The following is a 26,748-nucleotide window of genomic DNA, read 5'->3' as shown; positions in this document are numbered from 1 at the left end:
CACTCCTGAGGCATTTGCCACTTCAATTCATCTTCTTCCGGGATTAAGATGCCAATACTCAGAAGAGTGAAGAGGGCCTAGATGGAGCTGTGTTACGAGTCTGCAGGAAAAGAAATGGGGCTGGGTCAAAATGGGCTTGAATTGATTCTCTTAGTCCCCTGAGTGATCAGTAGTGTCATGCATATAAATAAACCACGAGAAATCTCAGTGTGGAAAATAAAATCTATGGAGGATAGGTCCATCAATAGATACTAGCCAGGATGGACAGGGATGGTGACTTTAACCTTTGTTTTCCAGAAGCTGGGAATGGCGCCCTGGGCAGTCACCCACCCATAGGGCCAGACTTGTGTGCTCACACATTTCTCTGCTGTGCAGACAATGGCAGGGCCAGAGCACCAACTGCAGAGCAGCGGTAGCCTGCTTTGCAGTCCTGCTGGGCTGTTTCTGTGCAGAAATCAGCATCTGTGTCAGACCTGCATAGTGCTTAATGTGGGGCAGAAATGTCCTGTTTGACCACGGTGGAGACCACTTCACATGGGCACCCGCGTAGGAATCAAACCCCCTGACTCTAGAAACTGAAAATCCCTCCCCTTCATGTGCATTAGCCCAATGTGGAGCTCACCTCCCCTGGGGCAGAACGCAGAAGTTAGTTGTTGAGCGAGTGGCCCACAGGTTCATGTGATCTTTCCCTATCAAACATTGGCCCATTCTTGAATGTTTAATGGGAAAGAAATGAGTGTTTTTCTCCTTTAAAGATTTACCATGTACAAATGTATGAGAATATTAAAGGCAACAATTAACTTTATTGGAAACCTTATATTCTACAGCCTCATTAGAACTGCCAACAAGATCTATTATTAGTATTACTATGCAGATAATGTAATAAAAAGGGTATTTAAAGTAGATAGTTTTGCATTGTAATAAAACAGCTTTTCTTTCCCTTTCTCTCACTTACTCTCTTTTTAAAAAGTTAAAGCACATTAAGCAAGTGTCTGATTGCCCCAACCCCCAGCTGGGGGGAAGTTTGGAACCCCTTCCTTGGAAAATGTTGTCTGGCCAAAACGGATCTTAATCAGCATCAGGATAACGAACCAATGCACTGCACACATGGAGCATCTCGTCTAGCTTTAGAGATACTCAGAGCACTCTGCAGCCATTGATGAATGAATCCACACAGTCCCTGAGGTTCTTTATTCACCTCAGCTTCACAGATTGGAGAAACTGAAATGCAGAGAGGTGAGGTGACTGCCACAAGGCCACATGGGGAATCAGTGGCAGAGCAAGGGAGAGAACCCAGGAGTCCTTACTTCCATGATGCCTCCAGTTTTAAAATACAGAAGCATTACAGGTCTGGGGGCCTTCAGCTCTGTTATACCAGCTATGCCACTAACGCCACACCACTAACCCAAGCAAGGAGACTAATCTGCATTGTGTATTTATGCTCTCCATACAGTGCTAAATTGGGAGAAAACCACCAGGACCTGATTGGGTTCCAAATGAAGGACCTTCCTAGCGATACACCAACTCACGAGGCCACCTACATATGTGCACTGCTGCTCTGTCAGGTGTGGGTGGCTTGTGCAAAAAAGATAGTTGTGCAAGGTCCATTGGTGCTCCCAAAGTATTTAAAGGGATAATGCCCAATTCCTATACACGACACACTGGCGTTACATGGAGAATTCAAACCAGAGCCATTCTTATCCACACCCAGAATCCACAGCTGTGTAGGGCGCCTGGAGCTTTGGGGCACCACCGGCTCTTAATATCCACCCTCCCCACCACAGCTCCTGTGTGTGTGTGTTTCTCTGCTCCTGCCGCCAGTGCTGATTAAGGGCCCAACGCAGCAGACCTGAGAGGTTTGAGACCTGGCCCCACCAGGCTGATCCCTGTCCTGCCATGTCTGTTTGGTTCCACTGCCCAGGCCACAGAGACAGCTTTGCTGCCTGAACAATGGACATTGGCTCTTCGGTGCAGTCATTCCCAGACCCTGCCACGGAAGGGGCTGTGCTCAGCGTCCACATGCTCACAGGCCTTGCATGTGTGCATGCAGGGCTGGCTGCAGGAGGGTGGGAGCACACAGCACTTGACGCAGCCCCGACGCAATGGCACCAGACCCACAGTTCTCTGGGGGCTCTCCAACAGCAGGCGGAGCACTACCAGTGTCAGAGCAGCGTGTGTCTCAAGCGCATGTTACGTCCTGGAGCCAGTGCACACTCGCTGATTCCCCTCACCACAGTGGCTGTGTGAATGGCACAGGCATATATTGCACGTGTGGGTGTTTGCACGTGGATGTAAACACAGACGGCTGCCAGACATCTTCTTGCACATAAGTGGGGAAAGAATTTGCATAACTTAATTAAAATTTTACAGTAATCTTCAACTACAGTCAGGTTCTAACAAACAAACATAAAATCCTCTGCCTTAAACCCCGCAGGTTAATTAGCCTCTCCGAGGTGTCTGCCACCTCAAGGAAAGCAAATTGCAGAAGAGCAACAGTTGGGTGTTCTTGTTTTTCGTCTGGCTGAAGAAGGGAAATCAACAGCTGATTAAACAACACTGTGAACACCAAACCGGGCCTCGGAGTATCGCTTGGAATGGACACGCTCTCCAGCCCCCAGTTGCCACCAGGGTTCCCAGTAAGCTGAGCCCAAGAGAGAGTCAGGTGCTGCCCAGCTGATTAGCAGAGCACCCACAGCTACCCACTGTGGGCAGCGTGTGTTTCTTTGGCTGGTGTACATCTGTTCATAAAATTTATTCTGCCCATGGATGGAAAATATTAGAGGGAACCTTGGTTGACAGTCCAGGGACTTTACTCCTCCTGTTCTCTGTGCCAATCACCGTTCCCTCAGGTTGAAGATGACAGCCCTGTTGCAAAATGTGCCTGGTGCAGACAGGCTGAAGAGGCTCATAGGAATTACTGTCTTATACTAGATCCTCGTCCATCCAACCTAATGTCCTCTCATCAGCAGCGGCCAGTGCTTGCTGCTTCAGAGAAAAATGCAAGAAACCCTGCAGTTATAACTACTCCAGGGAAAACTTCTTCCTAGCCCACCAAAAGTTAAAGGCTGGATGAAGCCCTGACAGCTGATAATAGATACTCTAACTGTCCAGAAAATGGATTATCCCAGCCCCCAGAAAATTCTGACTCTTAAAATAAATAAAAACCAGAACTTTCTTGAGCCAAAATGATGAAAGTTGAGTATTTGGGGCTGAAAAGGTTTTTGGGTGTTTGCACTTGTGGAGCAAAATTAAAAACTTTTGAGAACAGCAGAAATGTTCCCCCGAAATATTTATTTAATCAAAATTCCTATTTTCCATGGACAAAAATGTTCCAGTGAAAATTTCCCTTGATCTCCGGTCATCTCAGACCAACTGTGCAACTCCGCTTTGCACTGAGAGAGACAAATCTCTCTGCATCACCAACCTGCAAAGATTTGATGATGTCTGATATCTTTTTTCTTCTGCTTTATTTTATGGGAGACAGATCTATTTCTTGTTCTAGTCACTTCCTCATGTCCACAATGAGCTGCATGGGTTAGAATTGCCATCCTTTCATGATGCAGCTTCCATTTAACCAAATTAAATGAGTGCAGCAGGTGGGAGTAAAAGAGAAACAAGAACTTAAGAAGTTAAAAAAAATAGGTTACATTTGGTGACGTAAAAAATCCATGCGTGAAAATATCAGGGCTCTTTTTCCTCCCACCTGATCTCATGAGTTTTGCTCTGAATGACAGCTTTAAATATGAATCTGCCAATACAGAGTGGCACTCCACTGCAGGATTAAGTCCATAGTTAACCCTGTTGTCAAACTGGAGTAAATGAGAAGAGAATCAGGCCCTCTCCCTCCTCCGTGGCCATGCGGAACAGCATCCAGTGGGACCAGCGAGTGGCAGAGCCTGGAAGTTTAGGCACAGAACGGGGATATGAGAGGCTTTAGGAGCTGGTTGGGAATGAACAGACCTGCTTTTGAAATCTGCAAGCCGTTTGTGAACAGTGGTTTTTCAGCCAGCGTTGGCCTTCTCAGCATATCTGCGCCGAGCGAAGGGGTGTTCAGGGACTTGGAATACGGACTCTTAGCATCATAAAAAAAGAGTTGTTTAATTTGTGGGTTTAAATTTTAAATAACTCTGCCAGAGCAGAGCTGCTCCTGGGCCGCTCTCTGCTCTCGACCTCGCACTCAGCCACTCCATTCAAATTCCATTTCTGCAAGAGCCCCCCAGTGGGGATTCAAATGGCATTTACATGAGTTCATTGCTCTCAATCCTCCTTCTTCTGAATGTCTCTCTGCTGTACAACACAACGCAGGACAGCTCTGTCAGGGTCCCTGGCTCCCCATTCAGCTGGTGACAGCGTGACACCCTCTATTCTGTTCTACTCCCTAGAGATTTTTATACCATACTCAACATCATAATATCCGAGCAAATGTTGTGCTTTGGTCTCCAGAATGCATCACTGAATTGCCAGCCTGGAAGGGACCTCGAGAGGGACCCTCTAAGCCGAGGCAGGACCAGATAAACCTGAAACACCCCCAGCAGGGACTGTCTAGCCTCTTCTATAAGGAGCAATATGAACAACCTCCCCATCGCTAGGTCTGTTGGAGATGCAAAACTTGGCCCAAAAGTATCACTTTACATGTTTGGTCTGAACTTTTCAAAGACTCTTACCAGCTTCCAACATAACCATTTCCTCAAGTGTCCAATATCATGTCAACTCCCTTCCTGCTGAAACTTGGCAATTTTCTTAGAAAGAAAATTTTCAAAACTTATTTAAAAAAAAAAATAAAGTTTTTAGTGTGCACATTTCCCAAATTCACTGCACCTTCTTCAGGCTGGAAACTTTTAATTGACAATTATTGAGCAAGACATGCATACGGTTTTCTCAGCAACCCACCCCCCCAGTGGCAGAATTCTCTTCCACAAGAGATTCAAATGGCCCCGAATGTCAGAAGCACATCTCTTTTTTAATATGATGCCTGATTTGCAAAGCCAGGAGAAGAACACACTAGAAATATGCTGAGAGATTCATTCAATTTCCCATTTCCCCAGTGATGCTAATGGAGCCGTATTGCAGAGCAGATTGGGTTATATCTTGCCGGTCTACATGGCAATTTAGGGCCCAAATCTTCCATCCTTTCTTACCTTTCATCTCAGTTCCTGGAGTAAAAGGGTGGCAGGGTCAGGAATTTAGAAACTATACTCCTTCTGATTGACTAGTTCAGATCAGCTCTCCAGCTGGACTCTTTGTTGTGGCTGCTATTTCTTTACTCCCCATGGAGCTTGTGTGATAGGGAGTGATCCCCACACCGTATCTGCAAGAGCTAGATTGAGCCAGGGGCTCAACAAGTTAATTAAACTGCAAACAGAGGTGCTTTGGGCAGAAGGCAGCTAAGTAGAGAAAGGCTCACCTATGCAGGAATAGGTGGAGTGTGTAAAGCCAAGTGGTGGCCTTAGTTATACCTGGCAGCCTAACGCTATGTCTGCATTACAGCCTACATCAGCAAAACTCAGCACTCTGTCAGCAGGTGAGCTTCTACAGCTCACAGATGAGGTCTTCGTATGCTGACAGGAGAGTTCTTTCCCATCACCACAGAACATCTTCACCATACTGGGCACAGCTTAAGAGAGATGGATCAAAGCCGTGCCCGGATGCGCACCAATAGAAACACACGCAGCCCACTGTTGGTGTTCTGTTAATCATCTGGGCAGCACCTGAATCTCTCCTGGGTGGCCAATCAACCACTCATCTTACCAGGAACACTGTTCTCAATGAATTTTCCTGGCTCAGGTGAAACTAGATTATAGAGTCATTAGGTCAGAAACTGTGTTTCCACTATAACTGGGGTCCTAAGCCTACATCGGGCTCCTAGATGCTAGCACATTACATATGAAAAGAAGAAAGAAAATGCAGCACAGCAGGATCGCCTTGCTGGAAAATCCAGTGGTCCAGTTAGTCTTGCCTCTAGTTCCACGGTGAGCATAGCTGTGAGATTAGAGACACTGAACCCACACCACCTAGCGCTCCTTCCAAGTGGCGAAGTGTCAGTAAGGCTCAGAGCATCTGATTGGACACCGAGCTCAGATCTGTGCAATTATCTGTGGAGAGCTCGGCTGTGCTGATAATTTGTTAGCTCCACACATATCCTTACTAATTATAAATCTCAACCGAGATTTGCATTTTTATGAAATGCTTGTGCTGGAAAACTTTATTAAAAAGAAACACCCGTACATATTAATTCAATCTAATCTTGGCCATTTCAGGTTCCATGAGAAAGTGCTTTTGTAAGGCTACAAACGTAACATTTATAACTCTCCCGTTTCCTTAGCCAGAAAACCTCTGCATTAAGCGTCGCATTTATCTGTGAAGATGGCATATCATCCATTTATAATAGAATCTAATGAAGTCAGAGTGCTCTACTATCCCTGCATAGCTTGGATGGTTACTTAGACAAAATGCTGTGGGTCAAATTTATCCCTAATGTCACTGCAGGAGGATGGACTTGAGGCACAGCTTTGCAGAGAGAGAGAGAAAAAAAGTCAATGGAGTTACACCAGAAGTGAATTTGATCCAACTATTATTATAAAACTTTTTTAAGATTGTCGAGCAAGGTGCTTTCCAAAGCAGAGAACATCGCAATGTCTGCCTCAAAGAGCTGGCAGTTTACAGATGGTAAAGAATCTGCTTCTCCCTCATGTTGCACTAGGTTTATGCAGGTGTAATTCCACTGACTCCAGGTGGGTTGCAGAGATGCACAGCAGAGAAGAATCAGGCCCTAAAGCTGTTACTATTTCTTTTGCTTCTCTTTGAAACACTTCCTGAGTCTGTTAACAATGCACTGGAGAGAATCAGGAGCAGAGCCATGCATGGGACAGGGATTTTTTGCAGACCCTGGGGAAAAATCAATCCAGATCCCAGTTTGCAAGGGATTTGTGCAAACATCTGGTGATCAGACTTTGGGGAGTTCAGTTCAAACCTGTGAGGATCGTTCCATGAGGATATCAGGTAGTAGGGGTTTTCATCAGACTTTCAGGCGTGTGCCTGAGAGCACACATTGGCAGAGGGCTCTTTTCTTCAGAGTGGTCAGCCTGGGTACACAAGTGGTCAGGGCATTCACATAAACCTTGTTGCCAGTGCTGGTTTGCTGCTCCTCTGAATTACCACACATCAATGGTTTATCATTAATAAAAAGCACCACATGGGAACACCGCTGAAACCAAGGACAAGTGTGGGACTGACACTGAGGAACAGACCTATCAGTCTGCCCAGGCTGACATGAGGCAGGTTCATGGAAAGATGCACAAGTCAGCCCGAGAACTGGGTTTGTGAAGAAACTTGAGAACTGCTTTGCTGTCACAGCATCTCACTATGGAACTAGTCCAAGGCTCCTTCAGTTCCCCTGAACGCTTCCCTTGCATTGAGCTCCTGAAGGAAAGTGTTGAGATATTTGAAACCTTCTGTTCCAGTGGCTGAGGAGGACTCACCCTCTGCTTGCTGAAACAGGTTTATTATTTAATGCGTGATGGTAGCACCTAGAGACCTCAAACAAGATCAGGGCTTTACTGTGCTGGGCATTGTGTAAATAAATAGTATGACAGTTCCTGACCCATGAAAATCAAAGCAGGCCTATTATTCACATGGTACTGACGAGGAATTGCGACACTGAGAGGTAAAGTGACATACCCCCATGTCAGGGAGTGTGAAAAGCCAGACACAGGCTAGCCAAGATTCCAGAGACCCACATTCCATATCTGTCTCAGCGACTGATCTGCAGCATACCCATGGGCAACTTATCTCCCCTCGTCATGCCTCATCCCACCAGCCCCCCACCCCCATGCACTTTTTGCCTGCTTCGATCTGAATACCGAAGTAGTAACATAATTAAAATGTACAAATGTAGTAGGAATCCCTGAAAAGTGTTTGTTCCTTTTGTGTACAATCCCACATTATCACTCCAAACTGACTGACTCATGCTTCACTCTAGTATTTTTGGGTTTAAAATGGTTTACCTAGCTGCGTGTCCGTGTCCAAGGAATGAGACTTTCCCTGTGTCTACACGAGCCTCTTCCTTTTGGAAGGGGCATGTTAATGAGCGAATTCGAAAGATGCCAATGAGGTGCTGCCATGAATATGCAGTGCCTCATTAGCATAACGGTGGCCGCAGCGATTCGAAAGTGCAAGCTTTTTGAAGTGGAGATTGTCTCCAGCTGCGTGTCTGTACAGCACCTAACCCGGGGAAGGGCAACCTTTCTGAGGTGGAGTGCCGAAATTTGACCTTTACGTACAGTCCGAGTGCCGATGATATTTTTTAAAGTCACGAATCGTCCTACTTCCAACAGCTTTGTTAATAAATAAATCGAGTTGCAGAGTTTTACCGTTTAGGTGGTGGTTGGTCACATCAGCTGGTCTTCTGTTAATACACAGGCAGCCTGGCTTTGAGCAAGCTCCCAGCTCGCATTCCACTATTCACATGTGTGAAGAGGGGCTGCTGTCGCCTGACCCACTACAAAGAGTTACAAATCTCCAGTATTACTTTAATGCAAATAAACAGTAATAATGATTAATAATGCGCAGAGAACAGAGCTCAGATTTCCTGAGTCCCAGTTAAGGGCTTTATCTCTACACCCCAAAACTGTTCATGTGACCTTGTGCTGGGGGTGAAAATCAGGTTAGATGCAATCAGATGAATTAGACGAGTTAGACTGGGGACTACCAAGTCTCTTTCTTAGCTAGAGACTAACAGAGTGCCCTGGCAGAGGAGCAAGTGTCTCACTGAGTGCTGCCGAGAAAGTCACAGAAAATGTCTTTCTTCCTTGTAACGGGGACTCTTCTTTAATTGGGCTCGTCCTAGATGAGGCTAAAAGCCAATGATTTAATCAGCTCTTTATAGCTCATTTGAAACGCCTTTGTCTGGAGTCAGGTGGAAAAAAGATGAGTGGTTCCTGCCTGAAATATGGCTGCTGGATGCAAAGGACTAGGGAACGCAAATAAGCAAAGCAAAGGTAAGCTCTCGATAGAGAGCTGGGGGCTTAATGGTGCAGATTACAACAGCAGGTGATGAGCAACTTTAGCCTCCACGGTGTAGGCTGTGAAAAATCCTGTTACGCTCCAAAAGCGTTTTAGCGACAGCTCTGCGTTTCAGAAATGATTGATCTGAAATCTAAAGGGCTGGCGACAACTGGACACCGAACGTTACTCAGCTCTAGGCCAGGAGGAGACTCCATAGGGCTGCCAAAGAGCTCTCAGACTGCAGGAGCAAGCTTGAGTTTGGCACCTGCCTTCTTTCTCCCTGTCACCCGGGGGAACGTCTGATCTGCCTCGGACCTTCTGGATGATGATTAATGAAGACACAGTCCAAAGAGATGAAAGGACAATGGAAAAGAGATTGCAGCACGTGGTGGCACAGGAAGGAAACACACCGGAGAATGTTGTCTTGGGGGTAACTCAAGGAAAGGTCAGATGCTTCATTTATTGACTTAAATAATGCATCAAGTGCTCTTCTTCAAAGCCATCTGAGCACAGTACAAAAAACATGAATACATGAAAAACTGGGGCATGAGGATTTTAAAGAGTCACAAAAAGAAATGTGCATATTGGCAGATATGTCATGCAGCTGTCTGGCAGAGCCACACTGTTCAGCATTAAGCTGATCACCAACAATAGATGCCTGTAACGTTTCTGTTCATTATCTACTCATAATGAACTAATTAATCAATTAGCGAACACTATTTTCTTCAGATCTTGTTGACTTCAATGGAGCTGTGCTGATTTTGAAGATCTTGGATGAAATCTTGCCTACTTTCAGTAAATGATGAAAACGTCCCATTGAGTTCAGTGGAGCTAGAATGTCACTTCAAGGTTTTAAGAGCTGGCCCACAGGAGAAACTGGCACCAGGTATTTGGCCAATTTAGTGAAACCAGTGCAAGCCTCTGGGTAGATACACAAATCATTGGGCGAGAGGACTACATTAATTTAATGAAATGCCAGTGTAACCAGGGGCTTATGGGGAAAAACCCTCCAAAATCGGGTTACTGAATCCAAAATCTTTGTGGGTCGTAAAACAGTTGTAAATGGGGAGGGACGCACCCGTCAACCCTGGATAATTTTGACAGCCAACTCCTGCTGGAATTTCAACAGAGACCTGGGCCAACTGGCTTAGAAGGAAAGAGTGATGAGAAAGGCCATATTAAAGTTGCTGCTAAGCTCAGCGCAATATTAGCCCCATGTTTCGACAGCTCTTAGCCCCATGGTGCCCTGATTTTCCTGGAGGGTGAACTTTGCAAATTAGAACATTACTTATTATACTTGCAAAGAATCTCTGAAATCAAGCGAGGAAATGACTCACTCCAGGGCTCCACACTTCCCTGTCTGCTCAGGAGCTTGGAAAGTATCCTTTAGTCATACCAGCAGCTTGTGTCATTTGAGGAGCAGTATCACATTTGTTCTACCTTAAGAAGGCCATGTGCATCCCAAGAGGATATTAAACACTTGGGGTTGTTTCACAAGGGGGCAACAGTTATTTCTTTGTGGGATTCAAAGTCTCTTGATACCACATTCTCACACTGGGTCTGACATCGCTGAAGCTTGCTCAGTCGGCAGTTAACCTATAAGCTCCCTTTGTGCAGACAGGAAGGGAATTTAGTTGTCCTTGAAGAAAAAACAAACAGAAATTGAGAATCCGCTGAGTTGCTTCTTCAGCCATCTCCCCTGCCCACAGCCCTAGAAATGTCACCCAACTCAGAGGCAGGCACCACATCTTTTCTGCCGAGGTCAGAGCGGTAGTTTCACTGCCAGGGGCATCAGAAAAGAACTGGGTCCCGAAAAGAGATGGAAGGAGTTTGGAGGTTTCAGTTTATCATTGACTGCTGGCTACACGCTTCAAAGCCTCGTCAACGACAAACCAGCAGCCAGACTACTGTCTAAGGAAGCCCAGCTGGGTCAGTTCAGAACCCTGCAAAATTCTGAGGCCCAAAGGGCAGGTGAGAACCTTTCAGGGATTGGGAGTGCATGGACACATACTTCCATCCTAGAGCTCAGCAGCATAATGCCAAGAAAGTGCCTACGGCCAGGTGAGTCTGGCTAGCAAAATGTGGTGCAACCTTCTGCAAGGGCGAGCTGAACTCTGATACAGATAAAACTGAAAAGCAGAGGCATGGTGCAAGGACGTGCTGCATTGTGAAGTGGCTATCCCTAATTCAGAGCAGCACAGTGCAGGGAGATGGAGCATGAGGGTTCAGCTCCATACTGATGCGGAACAGTGCAGTGCAGTGTGATGGGGCAATCTAGTGTAAGGCACAGGGTTCAGGAGTTTGCTCAGAGGATGTACAGGCAGTCGGTCACCTTACAATAACGATTCTGGTCTAAATGCTGTGACAGAGCTCCTCCTTTGCCTTGGTGGGTTCTGGGCAGATAGCTCACCTCAGAGGCCCTCAGTTTAGCCACCTTCTCGAGGACACCAGCTTGCTGTTTGCTGAGCCACGCTCATTGGCCAGTATGACAAAAATAGGGAGGAGATGAAACTCCATAGTCCCTCTGCCTCTCCAAGAGATCCAGGGCAGGACAGACCCACACAAAAAATTAGTCCTTCTCCTGTGTTGAATAGGGAGCTGGTAATGGGGGAACCCAGGCCCACCTCCTACTCTGGGTTCCAGCCCATGGACCCTGTGATAGCCGCTGCCTGCAATATCTCTAATATCAACTGCATGACTCCTTGGGCCACTTCCCCATGTCCATCCCCAGCACCCTCCTCACTGCAAGCTCTTCTGATGATCATCTCTCCCAGACCTTCATCAGCACCTTGTCTCCCCAGCTGCTCACACACGATGAGCTAACAGAAGGAGAGACTCTTTTAACAAGTCTCAACTGGTTCTTCATTGGCCCCAGGTGTCCTGATTCGTCTGGTTCACTTGATTCTGGAAACCATCTAATTGGCTCCAGGTATTTTTATTGGCCTGGTTGCCCAGATTAATTTTGGAAAGTCCCTTTCTGAATTAGCCCTTGTTAGTTTATCCTAACAGAAGCCTATTTAATCTCGGGCTAATATACTTCCCTTCTACCTGTAGCCCTCGGTCCTGACCCTGTCACAACACTTAGAAAGATGACCCCATGATACTGTTCTTTTGGCAATTCAGCAGTTACAAACATACTTGACTTATGCAGTGGCACGAACAGGGGCACTCTACTGGGACGGGCTGCACCTGGGTTGTGCAGGCAGGAAGCAGCTCAGGAGTGTATCTTTAAAGACCCAGGCAGTATCTCCAGGCCAACACTGCATGAGAGGCCTGTCTGTTCCTTTCTTTCTCATTGTGAAAACTCTTTCCTAATATTCAGGATGCTAATTTTCCCCAGCCTGGAGGAGACAAGAGGGAATAAGAGTAGTTAAGGTGACCAGCTTTGCATCCATTCTGTTTTACTGCCTTGGCATCACATTTAATTTTGGGTTCATTATCATTATTGAGGGCTGACTCTTATGAGCTTTATGGTACTGATGCTAGCACTGCGTGGGCCCAGAGCCTTTGGGTTTGGCTGAAGGAGGGGCTGACATTTGCAAGCACCAGGCTGAGCAGAGACATGATGCAAGTGGATGAGCATGGGGGGAGCAGCTGCTTCCTCTAGCTCAGCTGAGCCAGGTGCCCAACGCACGTCCAGTTGCGGGGAGAAATCAGCTGCTTCGCTAAATGCAGGGAATTGCCTAAGCAGACAAAGAAGGAATTGACAATGCAGAAAAAGCCTTCCTGGAAGAGAAGAGAAAATGGCACTGGATAAGCGAGATAAAAAACATTACTGGGCCCATATAAATACGCAGTGTGTCCAAAAACCTTCCCCCATCTTAAAGGAGTGCTCAGGATGCAGTCAACCCTCAAAAGTTAGCAATGCCAGAATTAAGGTTGTCGGTGCCTAATTTGTCTCCCTTATGGTTTATGTACTATGATGAAACCTTTCATCAGATGATCACACATTCCAGGGACACAGAGGGAGGCCTTTACCCAGGTAACTGTCAGCTCTGGGGTAATACCTGCAGCTCAAAGGGTTCTGAAGCCCACACAGCGATGCTCTGCACTGCCCCAATGCCTTTCCCAGAAAAGCTTTGTAGTAGAAGTCCACAGGATTTCTGTTGTGGGACTGGCAGTGGCGGTCACACCTCGTCTCTCTGCCCAGTGGATTTTGGTGGAGTCTGTTGCACTAGGGAAGCCCTGTTTCAGATTTAACGTTTAATTCATGATTCGGGTCACCTCCAAACGGGGTGTCAGTTCTCCACTGACCAGCACCGCCAGGGAACCAGCTCATCTCTGGAGACATGCCTGAGCCATACCTCACTGATCCACAAACCCAGTAATGCTCCCCATGCTCTCAGCCCTCTTCTCGGTGCTGATTCCAGAGAAGGTGCTGTGATGAGCTTCTAATTCCCCACCACCTCTTTTGTTGAATGCTCTCTAGTTCTCGCTATGAGAGAAAAGTATCATTGTCTCCTCAGAGTCAACTGCTCTTGCCCGAGTTAATGAAAAATATTAGGGAAGCAGCAATGCTGAGTTTTATCACTGCACTTGCTCACCAGTTCAAACATTACTTGAGCCAGAAATCGCCTCAGAGATAGTCTCCCACTGACTTCAGTGGGCTTTGGATCAGGCCTCAATCTGGTAACTTGCGATGGCTCTCCTTAGAAGCAGCATGAACCAGATGTGATTCTGTGGTTATTTACATTAGGAAGGGGACAAAAATTCTACCTTAACCCTTTTGGATAGCAGCATGCGTCACGGGACTTGGACGTGAATTCTCCAAGCAAAATCCATTCCGATAGAGTCTGCTCTCTGCTGAATTAAAAATCAGAAAAGGCCTAATAGAATTTATGCCCACACAGTTGGAGGTCAAGGTGATGGAAGTTTATGAGAAGAACTAGCCTTTGGAGATTTCCACAATCCAAGACGGGTGAGACATTGCGGCTATGTCTCCACTTGCATTCCTCTTTCGAAAAAGGCATGCAAATGAGGGAAATTGAAAATGCAAATGAGGTGCTGATTTACATATCTTATGCTTCATTTGCATAATCTCTTTTCGGAAGAGATTCTTTTGGGAAAAAAAGCAGCGTAGATGGGACTTTTTTTAAAATAAACCCCACCCATCTTTGAAAGAGCCCTTCTTCCTATTTTCTAAGTGTAGACATATAGCCTATGTGTTTGATTGTGTAGAACTGCTGCAGTTTGGAGCTGACAAACACAAGTGAGAAATCAAGTTCAGATTTTGCTTACATTCTGAATCCTGATCCCGAAATGGATATGAGGACTGAAGCCAAGGGAAACTAATTAGAGCTGGGTGGGAGCTTTTTGCCAAAACCTGTTATTACAAAATATTGATCCATTGCAATGAGAACTTCCTGAAGGAAACAATCGGGGTCTTTTTTTTTTTTTTTTGACACACACAAAGAAAACTTTCAAAGCAGTTTTAAATTCTTAAAACATTTTGTTTCCGCATAATCCAAATTAAAACATCAGGCTTCTCCTGCTCAAAATTCCTTTTTTCCCCCCTAAATTTAAGCTAATGACAGCCAAAAAAAATGTTAAAGAATACCAAAGTCAAAACTGAAACGAAACCCTTTGACTGACTGAAGCTGATTCTCTTTTCAGATTTTTTTAAACTGAGATTCTGATTTTTTGGTCTTGATTTAACAGGAGAAAAATTTTGATATCTCAAAAGTTCCCATGGGATGGGAAACCCATTTCCCACTCAGCTCTGTAGCTAATGCCTACTGTTGAGTTATGCCCTGGGAGAGACTAAAGAGTATTCTCTTGTGTAGAAAGACCCCTGGTATCCGAGGTGGACCAAGCTACCTCCTACTACAGTGTGAGAATTTACACCCCTGAGAGACTAAACCGAGCATAGACAGCACCAGGTTGTCAAACTAGATGCAGCCTCCCAAAGAAGAGGATTTATCACAGCCGTGTAAGAGCGTGCGAAGGCGAGCCCAGTCCCCACCCAGCTGATGGGCTGGGGCTGGAGAAGAATTATTCAGAAACAAAGCGTAAAAGACTGGCAGAAACATCTCTCTCCTCCTCTGGAGCTGCCCTTTGAAATGGATTTCCCTCATGGTGGCATTTCTCATTTTGATTGTTTGTCTCCCAGGAGCGCCCTGAATTAATATTCTGTATTCCTGGAGCCTGATGCTGTCTGGCTACCTTTTAATTGAGGGGCACTGCTGACAAAGCCTTGAATCACTGCTGATAGAGTGAACAATGGAACTTGAAACATCAGTATCTCATCCTGGGAGCTGGCAGCTTGTTTCATTGCAGGTGTCTAGGGCAGAGGGGGAGAAACAGATGAGCGACGCATTCAGCTTCCTGGCATCCAGATTCAATTCGAGCCACTCCTGCGGAGCAACCTGCTCCTTCCATCTTGTGCCAAACCTGACAGAGGTTCCCTTGTAGATCACAGAGGCGACAGACTATGGCAGCTGAGCCGCCTGTGTTATTTTAAGTGAATTTTATGCTGGTAAAAGATGCCAGAATAACAATCTCGGGGAATTGGTGTCTTGCATCCACAGAACCAGATACAGCCCTGGCAGAGCAACAGTGTTGGTTTTTCACACCTTCTGCTGCCTACCGGTGGGCCCAGCTGCTCACTGGGAAGCATCTTCTCCACTAATTCATTTTCAGCAGTCCACTGAATTCTTGGCCTTTGCTGAGCATAGCCAGCGGGTGAACAGGGTTGTCACTGTGATATGCACACCTGGCATGTGCTTTGCCAAACTCATTTCACGTGGGTCACCAAATATCTGCCCCGGTGTTGTACTGGAAAGGAAGAGGAGATGAAACACATATTTCCCCATTGTCCCTCAGTCTGGAGGCAGCAGAAGGGGCCTACAAGGGAGAAGTTTGGGGAGGAGGGATGAAGATGGAAGACAGTGGAAAGAAGCGCACCCCACGGGTAATGGTCCTTTGTGGTACAGCAGCACCATGCGTTGGCCTCAATCAATATAAAGAAGAAACTGGGGGCTATTTGACATAGACAGATGCTGCCTGGGTCTGGCACTCCCAGTGTCACCCCACAGGGTCTCTGAGTGGTACAGTTCAACAAGCAGCCAGGTGACGGAAGCTGCCTACGGGGCCGAATGAGTCAGATAAGCTTTTCAAAATCAATCACATGGTTGCAGGCATATCCCTAGGGAACCTCTGCTCCCTGTGAGGTTGGTTCTTCACTAGAAATTAGCAATCACTTTCCAAAGCTTTCCTTCACCATCTACGCTGGCTGTACTGCGAAGTGCATCAGACGGGCAAGACAGGCGCAGCTCTTCTAAGTAACGCTGACAAGATTACCATCTGATGGCCGGAATAAAGTGCTGCATTTCAACTAACAGCAGAATTGTGGCTTCCCCGTGGCAGGGGAGGAGGAAGGAGCAGAGGTTGACTAGGAGATGACAGTGAGCCATGAAAATTTAAAATAAGCAGAGGCTAATTCCAGAAAAAACAAACCTGCAGTGAGAACAGCTATTTCCCCGACCACATCCTCACTGTGAAGAGCCTTGCAATTCTCAGAGGCACATTTAGCACATCGCCTCCTTTCTGAGTCTCTTGCTTGCCTTGCTTTGCTGTTTCTGGCAGGCCAATGGGGTTTGAAATCTGAAACAATGTTTTCTCTTCAACACTCAAGGAAATACCAACCAAGGTTCTAGGAGCTGAGCAGATTCCTGGCACTCATGGCACAGTCCTCAGAGCTGCAGGGACCTTGGCCATTCAAAAGCGGCAAGGATAGGCAGCAGGACTGATTTCCAGTGGATGCCACAGGTTGTTCTTCTGCAGCTACACTGGGGGGTTGTGAAACAGGGAGGTGGAGGGATTTTTCTGTGGGTACAAAATGGGGTGATTTTTCTTCTCTGAAGCATTCTGACACAAAGGAGACCAGCCTGGCTGCCCTTGGAATGTGAGCCAAGACTGATATCCAAACAATTGGAGCTGCCGGTTCTCCTATTCCCCCAGCTTACCAAGAATTGGAATTGAAAATCCATCCTCTGGTGGCCATGTTGCCAATCCCACACTTATAACAGTCCCGAGATCACCTTAAAAACAGGAGATTTTTTTTTAAAAATACTACAATGTGGGATTTCTGATTTGCCTCTTGGTTCCTGAGCTTTTGTGTTTATGGGCTTTTCCCGACAAGCAGAAGGGTTAGAAACTTACTTTTGACTTTGAAAAAAAAAGCCTAAATTCTGACATGGCAGCATGATTCCCAGAGCTGGAGCTTTAAGAAAAGCCCCAGAGTTCACGAATTCTTCACCGACTTCTTGAGAAGCTACAGAGAGGCCAAACACCCAATTATCTGTAGTAAGATACAGCATCAAATGATCTTCCACACTGCAGTTCTGACTTGACAAAATCCTGGCTGGGATGATTTGGATGGGGTTTATCCTGCTTTAGGCAGGGGGCTGGACTTGATGACCTCCTGAGGTCCCTTCTAGCCCTCGGAATCTATGGTTCTATGAGACTCATCATAATCATAAGAGCCAGCAATGATGACTACTTATTTAATGCCACTTACCACCCTTCCCTAGTAGATCTTGCTTGCCAAAGAGACCCCGCTACTCTGTTGGCTCAAGCATGGGCTACGAGTCAGGGCATGACGATCTAAGCCCAGCTCTACCACTGACCTGTAGCACAATGAGGAACAAACGACTTCACTTCTTTGAGCGCCAATTAGGTTGACCAGGGTGCCCATCTTAGTCAAGTGCTTTGAGTGTTACTGCTGAAAAAGCAATACTGAGCACAGGGTCTACTCTCAGGCCTTGTTCACTCTGGCCGATAGACCCCAGCTCCACAACACAGCTGTTAAGTATCAGGGGGCAGCTGTGTTAGTCTGGATCTGTAACAGCAACGAAGGGTCCTGTGGCACCTTATAAACTAACAGAAAAGTTTTGAGCATGAGCTTTCGTGAGCACAGACTCACTTCATCAGATGCCCATAACACATAATACAACTGTTGGCACAAAAGGTGGTGGCGCACACAATGCTTTCCTCGCTTTGTGTAAGGCACAAGGAATGGGGCTCTTCCTCCCCATCTAGCAGTTGAAACTGGTAATGTGCTGTTTAAACCAGCTGCTGCCTCTGGGCTTAAGTGCCCCCCCGTCCACCGCCACCATAGCCCATGAGTTAAGAGACATTGAGTTTGCTCTCTGTACACGCCATAAGCTTTCTTTGCCTAGGATCACAGTGTATACTGCAAGACAACCCCCAGGCAGGCAAATGGATCTGATAATTAAAAGGATGGGGGAACCCCCAAACCACGGCTAGCTCCCAGTACAACAGTCTGTCTCCTATGGCCTAGCAAATCCCTTCAGAGAGATCACCTTTGTCCTTAGCATCCTCCCGCTCTCCTTTGCATGCCATCCAGAGGTAGGCATTGATCATTAATAAATCTTGCAGAGAGGAATAGAATAGCCTGTCAAATGCAAAGGCATCAGAGGTACTGGTGGCATTGATCCCAATGTAAGCTGAACAGCCAGTGCTAATTAATGCATTGCTCTCCAGATACTGCTCTCCGATGGCATTGTGGACAAAACCCACAAACCAGCTCTTGCAAACCTCAGTGGCATCTGATCTATAACCTCGTAAGCCTGCCCCTGTGCACATGCTACCTAGCAAGAGACCTTTGGGAGGGGCACTCAGAGTTCAGTGTGGGAGCTGGACTTGATGACCTCCTGAGGTCCCTCCCAGCCCTAGGATTCTATGATTCTATGATAGCTGCTACCTGAGAAAGAAAGTAAGTGAAGTTTGGACCCAGCCCAGGAAGGGATTTTGTGTTCTCTGCCACCTCGTGTCACTCCAGTCACATGGCTGTTGCTTCCCAAGAGGGAGTGGGGGATCAGAGAGTGAAGCCAGACTAAACAACAGATTGAAATGGCTTGAATTTCCTGCAGGACCATCTCAGCCTATTGAGATTTTGGCCTAGGATGGGCAACTGGCATCGGTCAGTCCAAAAACTCAGAGCACCTAATCTAGGAGATTTATTCCCTCCGAGAAGCACACAAGAACCCCATCTCCATCACCACAGTGCCTTGGTGTATTACAGCACCACTGCTAGCAAAGTCCTGGCTTGAAAAGAGAAGGGCATTTCCAGGGCTTTCTGGTCATACTCAAGGAGGTCACTTCACCATAGTTGTGACCCATATGGGAGCATGAGCTCCAGCCAAGGATCTCAGAACACATAACCCTGCATTATATTATTCTTGTTATCATAATTATTTACATTATCATGGTGCTTACATGTCCTGGGTATGGAGCAGGAAGATCACGAATGTGTTAAATAATTAACCCTCACCACAGTCCTTTGCTATATTGGTAAGCATCATTTTCTCCAGTTTACAAACAATCCCATTGGGATACCATATGGTAAAGTGGCTCACCTTTAGCAACACAGCTGAGCAAAGAATGGTACCAGGAACAGAACCCAGAAGTCCTGCGTTAACGAAAACAGCCCTGACACCCAAACTGCTGCAGTGTCTGCACTTCACTGAACACGAGAACTGGTTGAAATGTTTCCAGAGGGGAAAAAAAAAATCCACTCAGAAGTGGAATTTTGCAGAACACCTCTTGTGTTTTTTTTCTTCTTCAGGGAAAACACTGGGTGTGGACGTGTGTGTTCCCATATAGCTTTCAAAGTCCAAAATGCAATGGGAAATTTCACTTTTTGGAAAGGAAAATTAAACAGCAGAATTCTCCCCTACCTTGAATAGAGATGAAACAAAAATTTTTGTTTCGTGTAGCTTAGAAATCTCTAATCATAGAGCCTGACATTTGACTAAGGAGTTTCAAATGAACAAAATGTTCAAAAGTCTGTGTGGGGGAGGAAAATCAGTTTTTAAATCAGCTCCACAAAACACAGATCTTTCTTCCAGGCTCTCTCTCCTATCTATACAGCAGGTTAATATGTAGCTGTAGTAGAGAATCTCTGAGCCCATGGGTCTGATTCTACAGAACAACTGTGTTCGGAGGCTCAGATGAGCTGTTGAGCCAACAAAAGCGTCCCGGCAGTTTATCAATTCACACAGCTAATAAGCAATAGGAAGGGAGAGTCTAGGAATTTTAGTTCTAACATTCTGTCTGCCAAACAGCTGCCCAAGGTCTGTCCCCTGAAGAGCAGAGATGCCGGGCATGTTACCATGCAGATGTATAAAATAATTGTGAGTCATCTGGAGGCAATTTAAAGCTAAGAGCGAGAGTGAAATATGCCCCTACCCCAAAGGAGAGGGGAAACTTCAGCTGGAATTCGGATGCATTTAAAAAGCAGAGAAAAGCAAAAGCAGGAGGGAATCTGCTTAACATTTGTAACTCTTGTTTGCTCCTAGATTGTACGATCAATGCCTGGCTATTTTTAACAGCACAGGCACAAAACAAGCAGACAGACAAGGGAACACCTTCCTTTTGTTGCAATCTAGTTTTGGTTGTTGTTTTTTTCTTTTGCTCTAGATTATGTACTATTTGATCTGCCATTTCAGATGATCACTTAAGGGTCTAATTAGCCCACAACAGCACCAACTAAGCAACCTGGGTGCAGTGTGGGTTTAAGCGTTTAATGCCTTTTTCTTTCTCTTCCCCTTTAATTGGTGTTTAATTAAAAAGAATAAATAAAAAAGAAAAGGAGCTTTGCCTGGGCCATTTGGGTTTAAGTATTAAATTGCAGGTTTCTTCTTGGGAAGGAGGGGGGTTTAGGTTTGGGGGTCTCATAGTGAGAGGCTAAAAGAAGACTCCCGGATGACTTTGTTCCCTCTCACTCCATCCCCCGCAGCAGTAACAGGCCGTGTGGACAGGGGGAGCATGGCACATACACCTCTGTGAGTGAGTGAATAGATCTGTCTGCATTCAATCTGTCTGGAGGTGGGGGTGTGTGCCTGTGTGTGTTTATACTATCTGCCAGCAATGGGCTTTTCTGTTCTTCATCAGATGCTCGGCAGAAACTTAGACTCAGCCTTGAAGCCCGTGGCACATCCTTCACCTTTCTTGAAGCTCAGTGAGGCGCAGATGTTGCCTGAACCAGGGAAAATGTCAGCTCCCGGGAGGAACAGAGGGTTAACTTACAGTGAGACCCTAGGCATGCTGGCCCTGCAGGCCCGCTCTTGCTTCTTGCATGCATTTACATATATTCTTTTCTGACAGCATTCAATAGTCTCCCACCTCCTTCCCTTTCCTTCCCCTTTACTTCTGGTCAAGTTCCCCTTTTCTCCTCTCTCTCTTTCCTTTGTGACTCTTCCTCTCTCCCCATTAGCCTCTGTTATGTTTTGCACATGCACACACACAAACACACACATTTTCTCAGTGGCTCTTGATTTGCAGGAGGAAAACAACAAAAAGAACAAGAGTCACGGCTCCTGGAGGCAGCTAGCATGTTGTGAGTCTACTACATAAAAGTGGGTGGAATTCTTTGGCCTTAACCCCTAGGACTCTATTAACCTGTGTACTATTGGGTTTGCCTCCCTTCAGAAATGGAGAGACCTTACAAAGTGATGGCACCGAAAATAAAACGGTTAGTGCTGGATAGCAATCAACATCCAAAACCTTACTGCTTTGTACTCCTGTCCCTTCTTCTCCCAGTCTGCACCCATCTTGTGCCTGTGGGATGTCCAATGTAGCAGAAGAAATCTGGAGAAATCATGATTCTCACAAATCTTGAGATTTAAAAAAAAAACCCTTCTGGCTGTGTCTACATGTGCTGCTTCTTCCGGAAGTAGCATGCTAATGAGCTATCCAGAAGATGCTAATGAGGTGAGGATGCAAATTTTCCATGCCTCATTAGCATATCAGCATGTGGTTTGGAGTCTGGACACACCCTGGACACATGTATAGACACAGCCTCTGGGTCTTTAAGTATCAGAGAGGTAGCTGAGTTAGTCTGCATCTTCAAAAACAACAAGAAGTCCTGTGGCACCTTATAGACCCTGGGCCTTTGTCCTTTCTGAGCTTCAGAGTCACAATTTTAAGTTTTTCTCTGCAAGCATGAGAACTATTATTCTTATTTCTATAGCACCTGGGTGCCCAAGTCCCAAATCACAGCTCCAGGGCACTAAGTGTTGTACAGACACAGACAACCAGCTGAGAACTGTGCTGTTCTGTAAACCAAAAGCTGAGCTTCTCATGCTGACGCAAGCTGCGTTTTGCAGGAAAGCTCACATATTGCGAAACCTGGCAATGCTGTATGCTCCAAGAAGCACTGACAGAAACGTAGCCTTGTCTTCGGGCACTAGCGTATCCATGTTTGCAGTTTATTTATCTTTTGTAGCTGGGGCAATCAGCAGTGGGGTAGGATGAAATCAGCTTCATGAGGGTCACAGCTTTGCAGCTTGCCTGCCTGTCTCCTAATTCTGAGCATGCTTCTCCAAACTCCATCCTGCACCTGCTCTCGCTCACTTTGTGCAGTCCTTTCCATGAGTACAGTTTCCAGTGGAGACCTCTTTGCTTTCCCCTTGAAGGGAGGTCTTTGTGCCTGCAATGCAGCCTGAGCGGGGATGTGATGGGGCGGAGGAAGAGCATCCATTAGCAAAGTAGGCAATAATTCCTGCTCTCTGATTTATTATAGTCACTAATGTCTGAAAATTGTCTAGTGTGCTCGCCTCCTTGGTCTCTTGGCACAGGGTGGAAGGGCTGGCAGACTAGAACAGCATCAGGACGGCTATTATGGCTGTGCCACTGCTCAGGCATGCAACAGTAACTGAAGTCAAGGCAGGCCTGAGCAACTTCCAAACATAGCAGCTGCTTCCAAAGCCATTCTCTCCAGGAGTGCAATCACAACAGAGGAAGAAGGAGGTATGCCTTCCTTTCCGAGTCCCATTCAAGATGCTGGAGATTATAGGTTTGAGGGCTAGTCCCATTCCCCTACTATCTCCTTTCTGATTGAAAAAAAATGACAACTCAAGTGGTCCGGGAAAAGCCAAACTTCACCTCTTGGAAGCACAATGCGTGGGCAGGGGGTAACAATACTCCCTTTGTCGGCTACAGCATCTTGCAAATAAGTGAACCCCTACCAGCTCCATCTCAGTGAGGGATCCATCCATATTCAAGGTGCAGCAGAAAAGGACCTGGGGATTACAGTGGATGAGAGGCTGGATATGAGTCAACAGTGTGCCCTTATCACCAAGAAGGCTAATGGCATATTGGGGTACATTAGGAGAAGCATTTCTAGCAGAGCTAAGGAAGTTATTATTCCCCTCTATTCAGCACTGGTGAGGCCTCATCTGGAGTATTGCATTCAGTTCTGGGCCTCCCAGTATAGAAAGGGTGTGAATGCATTGGAGAGGGCTCTGCAGAGGGCAATGAAAATGATTAGGGAGCTGGAGCACATGACCTATGAGGACAGGCTGAGAGATTTGGGCTTATTTAGTTTACAGAAGAGAAGACTGAGAGGCAATTTGATAGCAGTCTTCAACTTCCTGAAAGTGGGCTCGAACGAGGATGGAGAAAGACTGGTCTCAGTGGTGACAGATGGCAGAACAAGGAGCTATGGTCTGAAGTTACAGAGGGAGAGGTATAGGCTGGATATAAGGAAAAACTGTTTCACCAGGAGGGCAGTGAAGGACTGGAATGCATTACTGAGTGATGAGGTGGAATCTCCATCCATAGAGGTTATTAAATCCTGGCTTGACAACGTCCTGGCTGGGATGATGTAGTTGGGGCTGATCCTGCTTCAGGCAGGAGGCTGGACTAGACGACCTCCTGAGGTCCCTTCCAGCTGTAGGATTCTATGAGTCTACTACCTGTGGAAATGAACGCGGCCAGCATTCTGGCAATACTCCCTGAGCAAGACCTCTAAATCAGCATTTTTACACCATTCTCCAGTTCCCAGCAGGGGAGGAGGTTGGATATTAAAATCTTGTTGAGCAACCCAGGGGGCAGAGCACTGATATCCTCCCCTTTTCCAACCCCGCTGTGATTGGAAATAAATAAATAAATGCTCCCTGGAAAGTTAATGGCCAGGAGTTTAACTTTTCCCCACCTCATTAGAATTTGGGGAGATTTGATGCAAACCATACAAAATGTGTGTGCCTATGAATACCAAGCATGTTACTAGGTTCAAGTAAATCTGAAGTAACATATGAAAGCTGAAAGATGAAAGCAGATCACAGGCCAAAGATCAAACAATCTAGAGCCACTTCTAAGCCTTTTTACTGCTGGAGATTATTAGCATTTGAAAGTGAAGAGCATTAGTGGGGCGGGTGGGGAGAAGGGAAAGTTGGAAGTAAGGTCCATGGTAAGGATAGAAAAATCAGAAGTGACTGGGACTGGACAAGGAAGAATGAAAAGGATCTGACATATTAAGCAATACACAATAATGGGCACATGAGCAACACTGACAGGGAAAACCACTAATTTATTTTTAGATCCCGGGTAAATATGTCAGGTAATTGACCGGCTGGGTTTATTTTTGCCTTCTGAACAAGACCGTTAAGGTGGTTTGGTACAGCAGCGGGGTTGTTTCCTGAAGCACCTGGAGAAAAAGCTCCGTCTCACTCAGGTTTCCCTCTACCACTGTAGTCAGTGCATGGGAGGGACAGTGCATCACATAGGACCCAGCGGCAGCACGCACCTCCCTCTCCCCACATTGTGCTGAAGGACAGGTTGGTTTGCACCTCTCTCCCCAGGGGTGAGCGTGAGGTGAAGTGATGGGAGAGAAAAGCACTTCATAGAGTGACCCCCTGCTGCCCCGTCAATTCACGCACCCCCACTGGTCTCTCTGTATCCTCTCGCTTTAGAAGGGGTGGGCTAGACATGACAGGAGGGAAAGGAGCCCAGGAAAATGTCAAGGAGGCGGGCGGGTTACCATCACGATCTCCAGCAGGAGGCAGATCATCTGAACTGACTGAATGAGAGGAGGGCGTTAGCAGGGGAGCCGTCTCATGTTCAAATCTGCGTGTAGCGCTTCCTGGCTGCTTCCTCCTCCATTTTGAGCTTTTCCCCTTCCACGTGGCAGACGTTAGCAGACTGCATATTGGCAGAGTAGTTTGTAAGCCAGCTGTCTTAGTGCTCTCAATACATGATACCAACAAGCAGCATAGATGCAAAGCTCCCACGTGGAAAGAGAACTGCCCACGCTTCCTAATCTCCAGGGGAAAAATAACACCAACATGAGTCCAGGTGGAAAAAAATCAGACCGGATTCTGGGCTACTTTTCTAGCCTTTTCTGTGAGCCACAGCCTGAAGGGGCAGGGGGGGCGGTCTGAGTGCATGCAGCCCGGAGCATCTCTGCCTTGGGGGTTTGTAAGAGTGTCTTGGTTTGCAGACACTCTTGTGTGCACTCGGTATTAGCTGCAGGGGCAAATAAATCTACACGGGTGCTGGGGAGGCTTGATTTACAGGAGCCGGAAGAGATACGGAGGTTCAGCTCTGCTCTCACAAATCACAAATATTCAGTGCCCCGAGCGCAGAGGGCAGTGCCCCCCAGATTAATGCTTCCCTCACACCTGAAACAAAGCCCCATCACAATTTGCAGCTTTGACGCTCTCAAGAGAAGCCAACGATTAAATGGCCTGTGGAAACTAAAGTCTCGTCTTCTGCATGCGGCAGGCCCCTCTGGACCAATGGTGTCATATCTGGGGGGAAATTGCCCAAAGGAGACAGTGTGGCTTAGTGGATGGGACTCTGAGATTCAGGGCCTAGGTACTAATGCTGGTTCTGCAAGGTACGCCACCAGGTGTACTCACTGGTTCTGCTGCGTATACTGCTATTTACACTCGTGCTAGCAGGGTGACCGCCAAAGCAGGCAAGTGTACTTGAGTGGGAATCACACCCCGGCTCATCATACAACATTGTACATTTCCTGGGTGTGCCCATGTCAATCCTGCTGGTGTGTACCTTGTGAAGAGGCACTTGCAACTTACTGCTCATTCATAAGAACACCCTTTGCTTTCTATAGCAGCAGAGAGGGGGCCTGCATCGCAAAGCTCAGATGCAAACCTCCTCAGCTTTGGGGCCTGGAAGGGGGACCCAGGGGCTGGTCCAAGCCCTCATCTGTACTATACTACACAACCCAGTGTTCATTGCAGCCTCTGTGAACAAAGGTGATTTTCCCCTTTGGAACGCAGCCCACTCTCGAATGGGCCACGGCCAGGCATGTCGCTGACCTTCCTCCAGGCTTAGAGTGTGACCTCCAGCTGTGATACAAGCACACCAATATAAACACTCTTCCTCCCCTCTCCCTGCATGGCTGCCAAACGCCCAGCACTTGGGCTTGCAGATTTGGACGAAATATTTTTTGGAAACTGTTTTAAACCTTCTAGGAGGAACCTTCCCCTTCTGTTTGCATTCTGAGCTGCTGTTTTATTCCTAGAAAGAGGAGGGTGATAATTAAACTGACTCCTTATCCCCTGGGGACAGGACAAGAAGAAATGGGCTGAAATTGTACAAAGGGAGATTTAGATCAGGAAAAACTTCCTATCCGGTCACTCTCAACACAGCAGCAAGTTACCAGGGGAGGTAGTGGAATCTCTAACACTGGAGCTTGGCAGAACAGGCTCAACAAACACCTCTCAGGGATGGTCTAGACAACAGTTAATTCGGCTCCCACACAGGGTAGAGGGCTGGACTAAATGTCCCCAGCCTGACATTTCTACAGGTCCCTTTTTATTTAGCGAATACATGAAAGAAAGTGGCAGAAAAAGCCCTCCCCGTAGCTTTAAGTGACTTTTGACTTGATTAAGGGAGAGAGGAACACATATCATTGAGCCAGAAGTGGGGTGGGGGAACGGCCAGAAGGCAGGAACCATACCAATAAAACATTGATGC

The sequence above is a fragment of the Carettochelys insculpta genome, chromosome 25 (assembly GCF_033958435.1).
Source record: "Carettochelys insculpta isolate YL-2023 chromosome 25, ASM3395843v1, whole genome shotgun sequence".
Lineage (NCBI taxonomy): Eukaryota > Metazoa > Chordata > Testudines > Carettochelyidae > Carettochelys > Carettochelys insculpta.
This window is presented reverse-complemented; position numbering follows the sequence as displayed.